Source organism: Macrobrachium rosenbergii, chromosome 11, assembly GCF_040412425.1.
Source record: "Macrobrachium rosenbergii isolate ZJJX-2024 chromosome 11, ASM4041242v1, whole genome shotgun sequence".
NCBI classification, from domain to species: Eukaryota; Metazoa; Arthropoda; class Malacostraca; order Decapoda; family Palaemonidae; genus Macrobrachium; species Macrobrachium rosenbergii.
Window position 1 is genome coordinate 10,508,869 of NC_089751.1, and position 21,225 is coordinate 10,530,093.

The 21,225-nt window shown below is 35.1% G+C and overlaps 1 protein-coding gene across 3 annotated transcripts in view; it reads right to left on the minus strand.

Annotated features, from left to right (window-relative positions):
* Positions 1-17,819, minus strand: part of LOC136843129 (protein artichoke-like) — a 308,081-nt gene extending 290,262 nt beyond the window's left edge. The window contains exons 1-2 of one of the 3 annotated variants that reach the window (XM_067111163.1): positions 17,662-17,819; positions 16,898-17,277 (exon numbers count right to left, since the gene is read on the minus strand). The gene's annotated coding sequence lies outside the window, so the exon portion shown is untranslated. Of the gene's footprint in view, positions 1-16,897 lie in introns of all 3 variants that reach the window. The other 2 variants (XM_067111162.1, XM_067111164.1) reach the window with 2 other exon arrangements.
* Positions 17,820-21,225: the final 3,406 nt, after the last annotated feature.

Consider the following 21,225-nt stretch of genomic DNA (forward strand, 5'->3'; position numbering starts at 1 on the left):
ATGTCATACTAAAATTTTCTTAAGGATAATGCAACTTTTGTTGCCACAGTTACGGAACTGATATTCTGTTATATACGGAAACATCATCTATATAAAGCTTCGACGATGTTCATCAGTTTTATTGCACAATATCAGCTTCATAAGCTGATAACCCGATTTTTAAAATCTTTACATTGGTGACAGCCACCAATCATAATGAAAGGAGATAAAAACAATAGCAAAAACATTAACATTTCCCTGTGCCGTTTTGTTTGCTTGAGAAGTGTGCCACGGGGTGTCGCTCGCGGTTGAGGTTTAATGGCGCATGAATAAATCAATTGGTGTTAACACTGAAAGCCGTGAGCGAAAACACGCCAATTACCAATTTCGTACCATTTGACAGAGGCCTTGTCATTTCCTGCAATTTCATCCAATTTCTACAACGCTGAGTCAGCCTGGGGTGCACTAGCATCCGGGAAATAAAAACCAAATAGGTAAACAATGTGATAAATACTTCAGAGTAATTTCATCCGCTGATAATTAGGTAGGACATGCCCCAGGCACTGTCGAACTCATTCCTCCATTAATAAGGAATGGACAAAGTGCCAGTTCTCACCGGCAGTGTTTCGAAGAAATGTCACCTTCATTAAGACACATGATTTATTAGCATGTGGTCAGCCCACATTCAGTGCTGGTATAATCCTTTCCGCGAACTCTGTCGCATTCTGAGAAAAAGGAAAAAAAATCTCTGACATAACACTACAGAAGAGAAAGAAAAAAGAAGAAAATAGAAAGCGCGCAAACGCAAGCCTAGGACTCCCCCCCACCACCCCCAGGCCCCACAGAACCTCCAAACCTCACGCCCACAACCTCCAGCTTCACCTCGTCCTCGCAGCAGATAACCAACCCCACCCTCTGCTCCCAAACACGCCCATCAAGAGGGAGGAGAAGGCGAAGTCGTGGGAGGGTAAGGGTAGCAATAACAGCATCAAGAGTGAGAGGAGGAGGAGGAGGAGATGGTGGTGATGGTGGTGGTGGTGGCGGAGGATGCGTGGAGATGGCGGAAGGAAATCATAAAACTTTTGGTTGGCCCTCGCTCAATTGCCTACCACCCATACACCCATGCTACCCGCCGACAACACATGGCACGGTTCAAACCACCAGCCGTGCCACTAAAATCCCATCTACTTGCCGTTGTCGGTGGATGCACGATCTCTTATCCCGGCTGCATAAGCATTTATGATATTGTCATTTAGTTCAGTAAAAACCCAAATGAATCCATGAATGACAGGAACGAATTCTCTTTGTGTTTCTTGCTCGGCTGAAGTTTGTTTATATATTTTGTTACATGGCAAAGTGGATTCAGGGTTTCATCGGGAGAAAATTAACTTTATGGCCTGATCGTCTTAACAAAAGTAAAAAAATATTGCAGTATTCACTTACACAAGATTTAAATTCAACACGAATTTAAAATACCTGTCGAACAACCTGTAAAGCTATGGACAACAGTTACGAACAAGGGATCTGTTCCGTAGAAAACACACACTCATATGTGTGTGTGGGTGTGTGTAAATGTATGTATGTATGTATATATATATATATATATATATATATATATATATATATATATATATATATATATATATATATATATATATATATATATATATATATATATATATATATATATACTGTATATATATATATATATATATATATATATATATATATATATATATATATATATATATATTCACAAAGATGAAGCCACAAATATTTTTAATATTGAATTCACTCTTTCTTCGATATTAATTGATTTTTGTGGTTTAACATTTATAGGTAATATATATATATACATATATATATATGTGTGTGTGTGTGTATACATACATAATTCCACCACACCATTAAACGTACTTGAAAATCAGGCTTGGAGCGAAAGCGCTGGGCACCTTGCCTTTTATGAAATGATAACCAAAAAAATTAATAGTGAGAAAACAATATTCAACTCCGGTATAAATGCCAGAACTTGAAGAAGAACCTGTTGCACTTGACCTTCTTGGGAACAACCTATGTATAATTACAATTTTTACCAGGTATGATTGTAAAAATCCAGTGCATTACAATCAATACTTAAAAAAATCTGTATATTCCTCATTTCCCTTTTCTCAAGTGAAAGATAGTTCCTCGTCGGGAGAGTCGGTAGATTTCTCGGCTAGCACTCTGCTAGACCCGAGTTCGAGTCTCCGGCCGGCCAATAAAAAATTAGAGGAATTTATTTCGGTGATAGAAATTCATTTCTCGGCATAATGTGGTTCGGATTCCACAATAGGCTGTAGGTCCCGTTACTAGGTAACCAATTGGTTCTTAGGCACGTGAAATAAGTCTAATCCTTTGGCCCAGCCCTAGGAAAGCTGTTAATCAGCTCAGTGGTCTGGGTAAACTAAGGTATACTTTTTTTTTCAAGTGAAAAATTACTTTATCCTGTGTTGCAGTTAAAAATATTTCTGTAACAAATATAGAAAACAGTATATGTTGCAGGAAAAATTTACGTACAACAAATAGAAGTGCCACTCATCAGCCATTCCATAAAGCCTGGTATAACAATGAAGAGTAACTGAAGTTTGAGAGAAATAGCCTGAGTAAATTCACTGAAACTATGTATTTACAGTTATCTCAGAGTACCTTCGAGTAAATAAAAGGTAAGGAAGCGAATTAAATATTTTCACAAAAAAAAAAGTCGCGAGTTGTCTTAAGTCTTGATACAGCAATAGTTCTGCATTACTCTTTGTTTTATAAGGGAAAAGGGTCATACACATTCATCAAATAATCATAGAAGGGGAAGGGAACTGCTTTCTGTTGACTACTCCTTTTACAAAGGTTAAATCAACGGAAATATTCAGAATGAATGGTAAAAGCTTTAAAACGGTAAATATAAAAAGGAAAGAAATGTAAGCACACCCACTAATTCCTTATCTGCCTTTGTGTATGCAAGAATGACGTAATGTAATGTATGTATGTATGTATGTATGTATGTATGTATGTATGTATGTATGTATGTATGTATGTATGTACTTATGGACGGATGGATGGATATGCGTTGATGTGCAGCCCACAAAAGCATTCGGTAAATTAACAAATCATTCAAGAATTAGTAATTTTTTAATCAGAATCATTTGCAGGAACTGAAACAGATTTTCCAGACTTTCACATAAAAGAAGAGACTGTCAGTTACAAATGGCTCGAAATATCAACAGAAAATCATTCTTTTTCTTGGTGAATAATCGAGAGGTACGAGTGGCTCAGCCGCTGAAAGAAATGTGATATCGTTTTCTTTTGACAGTATGTTTAATTTCCATTCGAAGATATACAGGTGGGCAAAGATGTATTTCATATATTTTATATTTCGTAAATTTTCAACTGCTATACAAACCACACAAACCCATAGAGAATTCCATTCGAAAGACAATGCCACGAAAATTATTTATCAATATATCCCACAACTGAATACTAATGTACCTTGGCCTGGATATTTCCATCTGTCCAAATGTTTAATCATTACTGACATCTGAATTTTCATTCTCAATATCCTAATAACTTTGACCTATACATGCTTCAAACATTTTGAAGGCAGCTTAGAAACTGGAAACACATTAGTGCCGTAGTAAGAGAATGAAAGCTCCAAAGAGCTACTATGTCCCTGCAGAGCAATACCGTGCCCCACAAGAAAAAAAGAATTTTCCGCGTCCAGCAAAAACCGCTAACTGGTTTTCTTTCAAAGCTTTAGTCAATAAACCTTGCAATCAAATCTAAGGCAACTCGATTAAGAGATTAGGACTGACCCAGTACTTCAGTCAGTATTGTTTTACTGGTAAATATTAACAAAGTAGAAAAAAATTCTCGTAGAGTTATGGGAATTATTTCAACAACTTTGCTAATTTAAGCATTCTCGTTCATATTCTTCACTCATATTTTACCATAATAATTTTGGGGATGAATGTGATCGCATTCTTTAACTATGGTAGTCAAAAAGCTGCGCTCAATTACCACACAAAAGTCACATACCGTTTCGTCTATACCACAAAAACAAACCAACAAAATGAGTCGAGTCATGCAGTAATAAAAAAAGAATGAATCGTTTTTGCATGGTTATAGCAATTTGTGAAGTATGAAATGGCCTCATATGTATTTTGAAAATAAAAATTCGTCAGCTGTCTGGATTTTCCGCTAATCTAGCTAAAACTACCACCCAAATGGGTGGGATTATCGAAGATTTATTGTTTTATGTCAACGGAGCTACTCAAAACAGTTTGGTTTCAGGTTTCATCGAAGTTGAGTGAAAGAGGCTAACCTATTAGTGAAATTTAGCACACCCAAAGAAGGCTACCTCACCAGTTTATCAAAATATCGTAATAATAAGAGAACTAATGTGTAGCGAATGGGAGCAGAAATGACGCAGACCTGTCGTTAAGCTACTCATAGGTGAGAGAGAGAGAGAGAGAGAGAGAGAGAGAGAGAGAGAGAGAGAGAATGTTTTAAGCAAATGGGACTAAAGCGCTCTGTAGTTGCAAGACGTCGAACCTAAATGTCTTACTAGTGGGTCAAGGTGATACTGTAACTACTAGCTAGAAAGAGAATACACACACACACACACACACACACACACACACACACACACACATATATATATATATATATATATATATATATATATATATATATATATATATATATATATATATATATATATATATATACCCACACATGCGTGTGTATATGACTCAGAGAAAAAACACAGGGCTCTGTTACAATCATAATGATTCATACACCTACTCAGAAGTTCATCAGAAACGTGTCGAACCTCTACCAACATTGCATGATTCACTTTTATCTTTTAAGCAATCTCGCATTTATTAGATATTAATGCCCTTCCTTATTAATACCTTGTTCATGCATAAATTTTCAAACTCTCTTCTACATATGACTAAACCGTCTCAGAACACTCCTGTCCATCTTCCACCTACGCTAACTTTTTCATGCGAATTCGACATCCAGATTTTACTTCTATAAAGGAAAGCTGCTTCAACATTATTTTCTTACATTCCCAGCTTGGCTTCCTTGGACATCCAAGACTCGTCACAGCGTTTTGTGCAGAGCCCGCTACTCTCTTTGCATCAGTTATTCTGGGATTCACCTCTTCCCTTAACCTACCACCATTCAATATTTATTTCATATGCAAGTGTGAATCCACCGATTCTAGTCTTTCACCATCCAAATTAACAGTCACTGCTCTAAGTTCCTGGTTTCCATTTATCCCAGTAAACATACTCTTTTTTTGTATTTACTCTTAACTTTATCCTCTTGCAAACACTTTCGCATTCCTTTACTAGTCTCTGCAGCTTCTCTTCAATATTCCCAATCAGTAGCATATCGTCTATAAATACCAACCATTCCACACTTCATTACCGACTCGTTTTCATATCCCACAATGTTCCACTTACGTCTAAATTCCCTTCTCTGAATTCTTGCATCACTCCAACACAAAGATATTAAACGGCGGTGAAGACATAGCACACCCTTGTCTTAATGCAGTTTTCATACTAAACCAGTCACTTTCCGGTCGACATATTCTGAGACATCCTTTATTGTTTTTCTTTTCAACAGTAGCCTATATTTCCCATACCTTACGTCTTCAACACCCTCCACATAGCTTCGTTAAATTGGCTTTTTCTAGGTCCACCTATGTGACTGACTGATAACAAATAACTGATCAACACACCCTATTGTTTGTTTAAACCTACAGTCTCTTTGTCATGTGCCTTAGATCCTCAATCAATATCCTCCCTCACACACTTCCTGGCGCAGGCTACCTAGTAATAGGATGCCCTTAGCATTCTTATTTTTAAACAGTGGAACGATTATTCTTCTCATCCATTCCTCTGGAACCTTACTGTCATTCAGACATGACTTACGAACCCTGATCAAACACTCAGTCACATTACTGTCACTGTGTCAAATACTGTCACTTGTACCCCCCTTCAACTCCCGATGTCTTTCCATTTTTCATCATTTTACTTGCCCTTCTTACATCAGTAGTCACTTACAAAAGCGTTCTCAAACTTACATTAACCCTTTCCGCTCTTTCTGTTTTGTCTCTCTTTTATCTTTCCTATTCAAAAAGTCTTCAAATCAATCATACTGTCGACCCAAGACTGCAACTTTTATTCCCATGTGTTGTTCCTTTTGCTTTGTATCTACTTATTCCCCCTTAATTCTTACTCGCCTTGCTTTTACCTCATCACTTGACTTCTTTTTCCTCTCTCAGTTTTTGACTACTTTATCAGTCCTCGTGTGTACCTGTGAACGATCCATTTTGCCATGAAACTCGACTTTATATAATCTGTTTTGCATTAAATCTCTCATTTTCTCACCTCACAACTCTTCTGCTGACACACTCAATTCATGGAATTTTGCATACTCCTCATCTACTCCTTCCACTTCCTACCTTCAACTCCTGCCTACACTTCTTCCATTTTCACCTTGCATGCTCTTCTCGTTCCCTTCTTATTACCTTATTCATCTCAATTAATTAAATTCATAGCATTTTTTTTCTTTTTGCCCGTTCTTCTGCAACTTAAACCACTATCTGTGTTAAATTTTTGTTTTACACAAACTCTTCCTCACCAGTTTCTCTCTCTCTCTCTCTCTCTCTCTGTCTCTTTCTCTCTCCATATAAATATATATATATATATATATATATATATATATATATATATATATATATATATATATATATATATATATATATATATATATATATATATATATATACTATATATATATAATATATATATATATATATATATATATATATATATATATATATAGAAAATGATGGAAAATAATTAATGGAAATTAACTGGGCATGAAGTCCTTTCTTTGCTTGAACCTCTTAAATGAAAGAATAACTCCATTTAAAAGTACAGAATCTTTTACCGGAAGAACTGAGCTCACATCTGTTCATTTCTCTTCCTCTTTTCTCCCAGCCTCCTCCACCCGTGGCTGCGACCTGGAATTGACTTGCAACCAGGTATTCAAACCTGGGACCTCAAGCTAGTTAGGAGAATGAGTTAGGCTTTCTCCAGGAAAGAGAAGAGAGAGAGAGAGAGAGAGAGAGAGAGAGAGAGAGAGAGAGAGAGAGAGAGAGAGAGAGAGAGAGAGAGAGATTTTGCATTTTGTAGTAAAGATGAAAAACAACGACTTCCTTCCATTGTTTCTGTCTGTTTTCGCATAAAAAACCATAATATTCACAAATACAGAATAACAGAAGAGAAAGAAAAAGAGGATTGGAAGGAATAAGCGAGAGGAAAAACAAGACCGTAGTGACTGCACAAAGAAATCTCAAGTCCAGCAGAGATTGAGAAATAATATGGAAGGAAAAAGGCTGCTGATATTTTACCAAATGACGGCAGACTTTATAAAGACGGTTGGCAAACGATCAAAGCAACGAAGAATGTATACTAATGACTTGCATGAGAGCAGAATAAAAGACGATGACGCAATAAAGAGATTGTGCATCCACACAAACCTTTCACATAAACGCATATATATACATATATATATATATATATATATATATATATATATATATATATATATATATATATATATATATATATATATATATATATATATATATATATATATATATATGTGAATAACAAGGACATCAAGGAAAAGGCACTACGATGATTTTGAAAATCCTTTAGGGCCGACGGCGTTTCGCAATACCAGATTGTATTTTCAAGATTGGAAATGACACAAATGTGGATAATAAAAAGCTGAACGTCACAGAAACGTGAAAATAAAATCCAATGTCATAAATACAATAAGACCTACCCGAACCAGGGTAAAAAAAAAAAAAGTTACTAAACATTAAAAACAATAAAAGGGGAGAAGTAGGCGTGCAAGAGCGGACACAATATAAACAAACAAGCAGGTAAGCATCGAAAAGCCGCGTGAAGGCAGTCTTGGTCTCCGGTGAATAAACTCCTTACATACATTCGTATGCAAGATAATAACACATATGATGCTTATAATGTGACTGCACACCTCACAAATATGACAATAACGCCTTTGCAATTCCTATGTATAGGCAGTACACACATTCTTTAAATCCATTTGAACATAAAGCATCTATGGAATAAAATACGCCCACTCTTATAAAATCTTTACAGAATTTATAAATGAAAACACTTTTACAGATCTGGAAAAAGCAAAAGCATAGTGTTGGCCATCTCTGTCGAGAGGTCCCAGTAAACAACTCGATTTATTTCAACGGCATGTCATTTGCCTCCTTATGAAATTTAAGATAACTTCGAGAGAATAAGAAAGAATGTGCTTACCAACGAAAGCATTCTGATGAAAAAGGATACTGATTACTTTGTGGAATTATCAAACTTTTTTTCCATCGCTTATTTGCGATCCAAAGATTTTAAGAACTAATTTTGTTTAATACCCCAAGAACTTATTTCGTCATATGTCAGAATTGTTACTGGATTTATCTTGCAAACTGACATTAACAGAAGCAGTCCCTCAAAACTCGATGGACACGGTTTGACAAACGCATTAGAAGAAATAAACAAAAAAAAAAAACAGTAAAACAATTGCAATGTATAACAGTGCAAATCCCTGAAGCTGTCTCTACTAACTTCAAATCAGCAAATACCGTTACACGAAAAGTTCCAAATTAAACTGATATAGAAATTATCTTTTGCATGACTCCCAAATAATTTAGGTGTTTAATCAATAGAAAACTATTCTCAGGTTTTAAAAGTAGTACAAATGTTTTTAAGCTCAACAAATAGCTAAAACATAGCATATTGTGAGCATGCACATATATATATCTAAATATATGCATATATTTATATATGTATATATATATATATATATATATATATATATATATATATATATATGGGTGTGTTATATATATTATATATATATATACATATGTATATATATTTATATATAGATATATATATGTATGTTATATATATATGTGTGTGTGTATATGAATTTTATCACATCACCGTGGTTCATATAGAAGCATTAAACGAATTGGATATTAAAGGACATTTGTAGCTTAATGCTTATATATATATATATATATATATATATATATATATATATATATATATATATATATGTATGTATATATATCAGCAAGTACTCTTAGGATGCCTACATATATATATATATATATATATATATATATATATATATATATATATATATATATATATATATATATATATATATATATCATATCAGCAAGTACTCTTAGGATGCCTACTTTTCAAAAAAAAATCTCAACAAATGCGCAATAGATTCTTGAGTTTTATAATCCTCAGTGTTACTGCTGCACCTATGTGTTTAATATACCATCTTGGACTAATATTCCAAATCGATTATAGATTCCGTCCAACAGAAGAACGGTTATATTCCATTTGCACCAATAACCGTCGTATAACTTAAGAATTATTGATGTCTCTCAACATTCCACAAGTATCTCTCTCTCTCTCTCTCTCTCTCTCTCTCTCTCTCTCTCTCTCTCTCTCTCACACACACACACACCATTCAGTTGCCTTCAGATTCCCTTATTTTCCATCATAAAGAACCTCGAAAAGAATTTCCACTTTACTAAATAAACTAGCCAATATCAAATCGAAAATCTCAAGCATGCAAAACAGTGTGGCACACAGAATATGGAGGTATGTCATCATTTTGACTTAATAATTTCTTTTGAATCGCGTGACTGTCCCATAAGAATAATATTGTATCTTTCGATTTTTTCTTTTTTATGCACGAATCAGGCTGGTTCGCGTCATACACAGACACAGTCATGTCTAGTCAGCAATTCTGTCATAATCCTATGTTCCATAGCGTTCTGCAAATACATGAAATAATACTTCACTGTACTTTTTCCATGTCACTCAACCAAGCCTAGAAGACTCTAGCATAAAAAACTGAAAAACACTGAAAAATAAGATTTTAAAAGAACTGATGAAAATGTGGATAACTAAATCAGCAGACAACTGAATACTTCAACTGAGTTATGGTTAGTTTAAACTAATTGTTCTCTTACTCAAGTTATCGATTTATTGCATACAACAAAGTCTTCCGAAAGAAAAATTCTTGTTGCAATGCCGAAAACTCTAAATAAGAAAAAGGTGAACTTCCAGCACTTCTCACGGGTTAGAGATGTTTTTTCGAGGGATCTCTAAGCTGTCTGTCATATGCAGTGACTGTCTATAGTTAATTTCAACGTCGAATCATTCACACTTTGGACAGGAAGAGTAGCTTCGCATATAGCCTATACTTCCTTAAGAAAAATGACAGAAAAACGAGAGCCTACAAAACTGATCTGAATTACGATTCTGATTCGCCTATCTATAGTAATGATATCTGAGTGGATCTTGTTTGTCCTCCCCCGGGTGACTGTAGGGGAGCGTGACACAGCCACCCATCCCCTTAAAACCGGTTTGTCCGCCCCGGGTGGTGGTGGAGTAGGTAGGGGAACGGGGGGGGGTAGAGGAGACCGCCCCGGGTTCCAGCCCGCGTAGCGCCGCCCAACAAGCTCGTTGCTAAATAATCTTCAGCAATTGAACATAATCTATTTTTCAGCGATTTTTTCCGAATGATTTGGAATCAACACTCTACGGGATTTGCGATCCTCGTTTTAACATCAAAATCAAGAAACCGGAGCAAGGCTATTTATATCGTACAGATTTTGTTGACATAGAAACAGCAATATTTATTATCAATGCCTTAGAAAGCTAAAACATGCCTTTCGCACCCACACTTTTTCTTTCCTCTGTCAAACACTAATACTAAATTGATTAGTCTCTTTGGAGTCATTACTCATTAATCGTTTTTCAAGACGTTAGATGTTCCATTAATCGGATTTTACACTGGCACGACAAGATTCAATATTGGTTAAGGTTAATTATTAAAGTAAAAAATTTCCGTTTCAGCATCAATTAATTCAAGTTAGAAAATTGGAGTCGAGTGTAACTTACGTTCAGGTCTTCTGATTTTACATAAGGAAACGAAAGTTTCCTCAACCAAAATCAGGAAAGGCGAAATACTTCTTTTTCCATCGACGTCAACAGAAATTCTTTTGCAGTACGACGACAGAAATAAGAAATGGAAAAAATAAATTAACGATGGAAATATTTATGAAATACACAAGATTCCAGAACTTCGTAAGATTACGAAAGGTTTTCCTTAATTCTGTAAGGATTTTATTTTAGTATTTCTTATCCAAAATCATAAATTCTTGTCGGCATGTCTTTTGTAATAAATACCCAGTAGTTCACGAATAATACCAATATTTCTTTCACGAGGGCTAAACTGGCTCAGAATTTGGGATTATCAAAAGATTTCGTATTCATGAGAAAAGGAATTTCAAAAGTCATTTCGAAAAAATGCCGATGAATTATGAGACGTCAAGAATATTTAATTCCAGTTTCTCTCCCTCTCTCTCTCTCTCTCTCTAAAATGTTATTCTTTAGAAGACATGTATATCCTTTACTGTCACCGGCTGTTGGAAGGAATTATATATGTATGTTTTGGACACAGACTACTAAACATACATATATAGGCGTGTCTGTAAATATGGAAGCAAAAATATAATAATGAACATAACATAGTCAGTGACCCCAACACATTTGTATGAGCAAATAATAATAATTGTATAGAATACTTAATTAAAGATAGATAGATATATAGATAGATATAAGGAAAGCAACCTGCACGACCCACAGGAAAAATCTTAAACCACTGTATTTCCTTGGGACAAATCGCAGCCGAATAAAAAAAAAAAACCGTGATTAGCGCTAGAACAACCCACTCGCATCATAACAATCACATATGTAGCCTACTTTAATATGGCCATGCATGAATAAGTCTGAAATGCTTGTAAACGTGTATGTCATAACGTGAAATCATGTAGAATCACAGTGTAGGACCGAAAGGCCATTTTCCCTTCATCTTCTCTCGTGAACGAAAAGGTAAGTGATAATTTTGGTGTTAGTGAAGTTGTGTCTGAAAATCTGGATTCATATTTTCTCAGGGCAAAACTGGAATCAGAAATCGTAGTATGGAGAAACCATAGAGGTAAAGAAGTGATATTCTCTGTGTATATGTTTGTTTCGTGTGCGCGAGGAAGAAAGAGAGAGAGAGAGAGAGAGAGAGAGAGAGAGAGAGAGAGAGATTATCCATACTTTTATATGCGTGTACATTCATGGCTCCTCTGTAAAACTGCGGTCACAGATTTAGCCAAAATGGAAAGATGTAACAAAATCCCGGAAAAAGGGTAAAACAAGAAAATAACTTATTTTAAAAATGTTACAGAGATCCCTTTTCGGCAACAGAGACAGAGTAAAAAGCACTATATAGATTATTTTCTTGCTAAAAAAAATAATCCCCAAAGAGGCACAACTCAATTTTATTTTAAGGTTTATGTTTTACTTTTCAGCTGAAGCTTTTAAGACTATCTAATAGGACGGAAAAATGATTGCCGTTTCCGATTTTTTTCCTGCAAATCTCCAAGTAACCATTGTGAACAAGCGCACTGAATAAATACCTAGTGAGATGGGGATTATATGTACAGTATATATATATATATATATATATATATATATATATATATATATATATATATATATATATATATATATATATATATATATATATATATATATATATATATGTATATATATATATATATATACATATATATAGGTATATAATTGTGTGTTTGTGTATATATATATATATATATATATATATATATATATATATATATATATATATATATATATATATATATATATATATATATATATATATATATATATATATATATATATATATATATATATATATATATATATATATATATATATATATATATATATATATATATATATATATATATATATATATATATATATATATATATATATATATATATATATATATATATATGAGTAGAAAGGAAGATTAAAAAGCAATTCTATTTCTCACTTCAATTACATTTTAGACATTATACTCAGGTATCGTAATTTCTTCTCTCCGTGCATTTCGCTAAAGCTTTTCCTTCCTTGTCTGCAAAAATACCTTCATATCTGGGATGACTCATCTTTTCCTTTTCTTCTCGACCGATTTGAATCAAAGGAACGAAATCTATCCGATCAATAACTCGCCCCTCACCAGTCTACTGACGTCTCCCCGACTCCTTTTCGTACTGCTTCTGCGGAAGTGACAGTTAGCCTAACCAGAGGCTATCTCCTCCCCATCGGCCTAATGTACTCCCGCCAAGTTTTGGAATTCTCTTTCTTCTTGCTTCATGCCCCTCAGTGATTTAAAGCGCAAGTCTGTCTCTTACTTCCAGTCTGTGCTCTCTTTTTTTTACTGTGACGACTAGGTAATTCGATTGGTCACTGCATTCCAAATATGTAAATATATATAATATATTTATATATATATATATATATATATATATATATATATATATATATACACACACATACATACATCCATACATACATACGTATTTACATACATTCATGTAAATAAAGGCAAATGCAAAGAAGGAAAAACAAGAAACAACGGAATGGTTGCTGGGCCTTTCGACCGTTGTGTCGAGAGGCCTAGCAACCGCTCCGTTGTTGAGTTTTTTCCTTGGTGGCATTTGCCTTTGTTTATACATTCATCACGTTCCATATCTTCGTGAATCAGTTATACATACATACATATATACATACATATATACATACATACATACAGTATATGTGTATATATATGAATATATATAAATTTATATGTATATATATAAAGACATAATCCATTAATAAGTAAAGGACTAGTTTAAGTAGAAAGGCCTTGCAGCACTCCATTGTTTCTCTTTCCTTCGTGGATTTTGTCTTTATTTATATATTCATCACGTTCCATATTTTCGTGATTCAGTTATACTTTATATATATATATATATATATATATATATATATATATATATATATATATATATATATATATATATATATATATATGAGACTTTGATCATTTGAAATTGTCAATAACTGTGCATGTGTATGAAGGTGAAGAACTATTTTCAATTACAAATGAAGGGAGATTGTGCTAAAGATTAATTACAATAATAATAATAACAAGATAAGACGGTAGGCAACAAAGAAAGGTAAACAACAAAGAACCAAACATCTCTTTCAGAAAAGATCAAAATTTAATTAAAAGAGAAATAATTAATCAAACTACATTCGGTGTCAGATCAGCTGTCATCATGATATCGGCTGCTGATTGGCTTAATTCCATCTTATTCGAATGTACACAAATAGACTTTGAGCTCATACCAAAGCACTTATTTATATATGTGTAAGACACGGGATTATACACGAAAAATTTCAAAAAATAATTAATGGTCAATATATCCTTTTGAGATACTTCAGATATACCGATGCTATAATGATATAAATACAAAGTACCACTGGATACGTCATACGAACAACCAGAGAAGGAGGTGAGCCACGGGAAACTATCGAACTTGACTTTCGGATTCAGAGCTTCATCTGAAACTGAAGTGCTGTCCCTTTTATCCTGGTAAGGCAGTCTGTAATCATCTAAAGTAAAATTTCTTGTTTTCAACAGCAATATATATTACGCAAACATCCTTTGAAATATATGAAATAAATATGCCAAATGACTTCACTGCACAATAGTTTTGGAAAGCGATTATTATAGGTAAATATTCTATGACTGGCTAGAGTCATTGTATAGGTTTGTGACGATTTCTTATAAGTATATATATATATATATATATATATATATATATATATATATATATATATATATATATATATATATACTTTTTCTTCATAAATTTTTCTTCAACTGATAGTCATTATGTCGAAAATGAAACAATAAAAAAAAGCAACTGACTCTGCCAGAATTCACAAAATTCCTTTCTAGTCCGAACGTTGCATAGGCTACTCGTCAGTCTTTCTTTTATGCTGATCTCAACAGTAACCTTCTTTATATCGCATTTTTCATGAAAGTAAGTAGATATCTTGTCATAAGAATAAAGTGGGTTAGACCTATGGTCCACTGAAGGGGAGGATAATGCTATTGTAAGTCTTTAAAATTCTGAGCGGGAGAACATTACATAACTCGGTATTAACAAAGCTAGGCGGTATATTATGGAAGCCATATGTATATCGATGTATATCAAGTAAAAACATATTCATTTAAGTTTAAAAATTATGTATTATCAACATATCTATCCTATGTGAGCCCAATGAAGCTAATCATTCAAAATGTTGTCTCATGATTTTATTTTCAAATTGATGCTAAACGGAACACCACAGTTCTAACGGTTTTTGAAATACGCTTTCGCCTTCTATCATATTCAGCAATTTACTCAAAATGTTTTGAATATGTGATGAAAACCGTAAAACCACCGTCGGGCCCTAACGTCGAGTATCGGTCTATTATTTTGTCGACAGTGAAAGCAAAGCTGGTGTGAGGTAAAACCAGCTTAGGCCTACTTTCAAGAATGCATTCCCCTTTGCTATTACTACATAAAGCAAAAGCTTATCAAAATTGAAACTGTATTGTTAATTCAAATGAAGGAAATAAACAAATCTATTATTGGAGGCGCATTTGAGATGTGTTTTTCTATGGTGTGCCGATTTTACTACTTCAAAGTGGGTAACAATAACGAAGGCTAATAGGTGATGAGGAAGGTTCACCCTAACTGAAAATTTTTACGCACTTTTCGACGAGTACTAATATACAAAAAGGTAGGGAATGTTTTTAATGTTAGAATTCATATATGAAAAGTAACGAATTTCGTCAATTAGCCTACTCTAGTTTAACAAAAAAAAAAAAAAGTCGAGGCCTAGATCTGTATTAAGATGCTTTAAGAAAACGGGATCACCCTCTCTCTCTCTCTCTCTCTCTCTCTCTCTCTCTCTCTCTCTCTCTCTCTCTCTCTCTCTGTATTCGTTAGTGTCCTTTCCAAGCATTTTTCTCTCATCCTATGCCTGCGGGCGAATATATCTTACAGCGTTGCCATGACCACCTGTCAATGAATGTTAAGTTTTCGGTGACTTGAACTGAAATATATATACATACATATACATATATAAACGTGTGTGTGTGTGTGTGTAAAGAGTGTATAAAGATCACTGGAAAAAATCCTTTTCATTCAGAAGCGAAGACAATCTCGGTAGGACTGGATCATGATGTCTACGAGATTCGTTTTCTAATATTTTCTAATACCCCGGAACTGTGGTATTTAACCATTTTCTAAATCGCTGGTGAGGGAGATTCTCACTAAAAGTTACCCTCCAAAAATTCTCTCTCTCTCTCTCTCTCTCTCTCTCTCTCTCTCTCTCTCTCTCTCTCTCTCTCTCTCTCAATAATCTTAATGGTATCACCCAACTGATTTATAAATATACAGTAAGTGCACATAGGCCTATACTTAGTTAGATTCTTAAGAGCCTTAACCAAATTGAATGAACGTACAAACGAAATGGTACTAGACAAAGCCTGGATTTCGCCAGTTATTAACTTTCTTTAGTTTAAGCCTAGAAACATGAGCATGATGTAGTGTTTCTTTCATGATTAAAGTTGAATACAACAATATTTTGAATATCGTGTGTATCATTACACATACGTTACTATTAACTGACTGCATTTGCATACATAAGCATACATAGTTATCTATCTTCTCATATGGAATCGATAGAAGTTGTTTACGACCTTAACGAGTAACATACACTACATGTAGATAAAAACAACATACACTACATGTAGATAAAAACAAACAACTTACCTGACAGACCAAATTAGTTTTTGTGTGATAAAGCGAAGAGTTTTTTTTTTTTGTCAACCAGATGGTGCCATAATGGTCATTAGGAAAACAATGTCAAAATATAAAGCCTAGATTAAACATTCACGAAGAGATACTTCTTTCCAGTAGACTTTAAAACTCTTGCACACGAAAGTCACTACTAGTTAGTTTCTGGACTTCAGGAGGAAAGACACAACCGCAGTTATCTTGATGTTTTCTATCAATTTTTTCCACATTTACCTCAGACCCAATTCACGACTTCACACGATAAAACCACGAAGTGGTAAAAGCATTTGTACACACGCGCTTGAGAGCATTACGTTTATTACTGCACACTGAAGTTACGAGTGTACCGATAAGACCTGGAAATACAAAGTAGACGTTTGTGAGAGGCGACAAAGAAATCGATTAGCATAGAAGTACGTTTTATGGGTCACGGGATTGAGATCAGAGTATTATGATGACCTGTGCTTCATTCCTTTGCATACACACTCGCACACAAACACCCGCACACACCTTCACCATGTCAGGTGCAATTTTGTTTCCCGGGTTTTATTCCCCCTTTTCCGAGAAAGTTCACAACGAACCGAGTTCTCCCACATAACGAATGCCAGTCGCAGCCAACACATTTACGGAGATTAACTTTATAACACAATTCACAGGTAAGATACCGAGTATCACATTATCTTGGCACTTGTATCTTTTCGCTTACAATTGCTGCGAAGTACAATTAATGTCATGCTTACGTTTCAATAAGATATTCTACATTTGCTCCAAATTGCTGACACACAAATGCACGCACATGTACGTCACTGTCAACATGCGGCGAACAACCACCGACAACCTGACTCAACGGCAGCTGGGTTACTACTGTCGACGATCGTAGCCTTTGCAGCTCGGACTCTCGGTAGGGTGCTCTTCTTCTCCCTTGGCCGGCGAAGGATCCTCTCGTGCCTGGGAACTCTGGTCATGCTGAGTTGCCACTTGTGGATTTTTTCCAGGGATTGCCGGGACATTTTCATCTAAATGATTATCCTTGACAAAAGCCAAGAGGAGCACGTGAAAGATAAATAGTTTTTGTATCTTTTAACTAATATTTTAGTTAATATTTATTTAAATAGTAAAAACACTATATCTGCCACCTTAATCAATTTTCAGGGCAGAAAATTACAACGTATGTTAAAGATAGGCTTTCCCATTACTTTTAAAACGGTAAGCACGAAAATTCTAGGATCTTCAGCCCTCTTGAATTGCTTTATCACAGAACCATTCCTTTTCCCGGCGAGTTCATAGGATGAATCATGGCTCGTGTCACATCTTCCAAAAATGGCAGAAATACGCCAGGAAAACGTGTCAATTTCGACAGCTCAAGAATCTCTTTCAGGTCTGCTTTATGATGATGAGAGCAAGCGATAAAGCAAGCGAAAGCGAAGGCACGAAAACATTATTCTTGCGATCTTAATGACAAATTTTAACCCTAACATTTCTTCAAAACGATTATTCCCAAAGGAAAAGGTAACGGATTCGGGAGGAGATAAAAGTTTAGGACGAGAGCCAAAGAACATTATACTTTCTGGCAATATAATTCAGATCTTGACAGGCCCTCTCCATTTCATCCTCGTGCCAAAACAATAATGTAAAACCTTCTGTCGTACAACTTCCTTTTTTCCTCTAAAGTTTCTGTTTCATAACAATCTTCTCTCTCTCTCTCTCTCTCTCTCTCTCTCTCTCTCTCTCTCTCTCTCTCTCTCTCTCTCTCTCTCTCTCTCTCTCATTTGCCTTATCCTGCTTCCTCTAAGACCGAGCTGTTTGCCTAAATAAATATTTTTCTAACATTCGTCTGACTATGATAAAAATGAAGAAATGAAGTCAATAGATTCTTAATAATTATCTTTACATTCGTTCAATATCAACAAGAACATGTGTCCATGATGTAAACAGAATTTACTAATTTTTCATGATGATGCGCCAAAGGACACGAATTCATCAACCAATTTTTCCCTTCTTCCTCAGCAAGAAAAATATTCCAACATTTTTTTCCAGACTGATTTTGGAAAATAACACTGCAACATGCAGTAAATAATGAACATGTTTTCGAATGATGAAAAAACTGTCGCAGCAAAGTTCATTTCCAAATGTCAGTGTCGTTTCCGTTGATTGGTGTGGAGGCGTGATTCTTCATTCATCACCAAGGATTGCATCGTTGCATCATTTTCCACGAGAACTAGCAGTATGATGGATGTTTCGTCGATGAAGAACTGTAAAAATTAATAATCATTGTGAACTGGTTGCGGGGAGTGTGACACAAAGATACAGAAAGCAATTGTCAGTGATTCGACTGATTCAGTCGGCAAAGCCTAAGGTGGAGAGATCCACCTCCCCACTTCGCATTTTTCGGAATTTGTTCTTGTCTTCGATGTCATCTTTTGAACAGTGTTTCTAACCAAATAACAAAGTTGACATAAGCCACTTTTTCGTCACTGACTTCATTTAAAACGCTTCAAGAAAATTATGGTGTTCACTTTGGTAAATTTAATCAACCTTCCTTGCATAGCCAGTACTTAGGGAAAGTGTGTATTGGGAGAATAATAATTTGATCATTTTTTTTATGTTACTTTAAACTCAATAATTTCATAACAAAAGGAAAGAATTTGAGGAAAAAAGTAAATAGAACATGTTTTCACGAAGACTTGCACTTCACATCATGCAATCACATTCATCTATGGATTTAACTATTACACATAATTCAGTTTTATGCTATGGCGAGCTTGTTAGCGCGCTGGAACCCGGCTCTGCTGTCTCCCCTACCCTCCCGATTCCCTACCTACCCCGCCCCCACCCGAGGCGGACAAACAGGTTTGCAGGAGTTGGGTGGATGCCTCCCCTACCCTCCCATTCCCCTATCTACCCCGCCCCGACCCGGGCCGGACAAACAGGTTTGCAGGAGACGGGTGGATGTCTCCCCTACCCTCCCGATCCCCTACCTACCCTGCCCCACCCGAAGCGGATAAACAGGTTTGCAGGAGACGGGTGGATGTCTCCCCTACCCTCACAGTCGGGGCGGACAAGCCGGTTTGCAGGGGGGTGGGTGGCTGTGCCATGTCTCCCCTACTGTCACCCGGGGGAGGACAAACAAGGTCCACTCGAATTTTATTACTATAGATTCCTTAAGAGCTGCGGGTGAAATCAGACTTTTTTTTGTTGGTTCTGGTAGATCGGTGTGGAGACTTATTGGGTCCTTTAGTATTTAATACGAAAGCAGCCTTTGAGCTTTGCGTCCAGTTCAATCCTTACGATTCTATGTTCTTTCTCTGTCTGAGGATAATATTCCACTATCATAACTAATGGTGTTAAACTTATTTCATGAAATATGGTTTGTATGGGATACTGAACCAATCTCACAAATTGAAAATAGTCATAAATAAATTTTGTCGCAGAAATATATAGAAAATAATTCCGGTTTGCCATTGAGAATGTGAACTCATCTGCAATGAATGCATATTAAACAAAGTCTGAGAAATAATATATTCTGAGCCAATATCCGTTAGAGTCAGATACGGAGTCAGACTACCTCGAAAGTTTGAATGTGGCAAATAATGAAGAGGGTGAAGTTTGTAAGTTCATTCGCAATGTCATGGATGGACCAAACATTCAAAATATAATCAGTAAGACAAAGGTAAGTTTTACCCTCAGTGACACCAAGAATTTACTGGAGACAAAATTTTATATGCTAAAGGAACATTGATAAAATTATGGTGAGATCGTTCATTAGCTTTTCAGAAGCTAATTTTATGCATTAAAACGCAAAGCCACAGTCTGCCACTGAATCTTTAGAAATATATTTACAACATTCTATAGTTCCTGACAATGTTTTACATATCAAAAAAGTTTCTTGAAAATATATTACGAGGTCATTAATATCATTATCAATTACCAAGGTAAAAATGAGTTGCATATCGCAATATGACATTATGTTGGTACGCTTACCTATAAGGAAAACCTTTTGACATCAATTAAATGTTTTATAAAGTTAAGAACTTATATAACAGTTCCATTAGATTTTTTCACGGTTATTTACAACCTAAAGATAGAATGTGTTTTAAGACAAAATGATAAAAATAATGCACGCACAATGAATCAGGTGATAGGTGCTCAGTCGACTGAGATGAGTTTCTGCTAGTGGGGAAAAGGTATAGATAGGGATAGCATCATCGTCCTAAAACTTTGATGTGTTGGGCAATGTATTGCCCTTCTCTAGCCAAGGCAGTAAGAGCAGAAGGGTTGGGCTTGGCAACGAAGATGGCAATAGG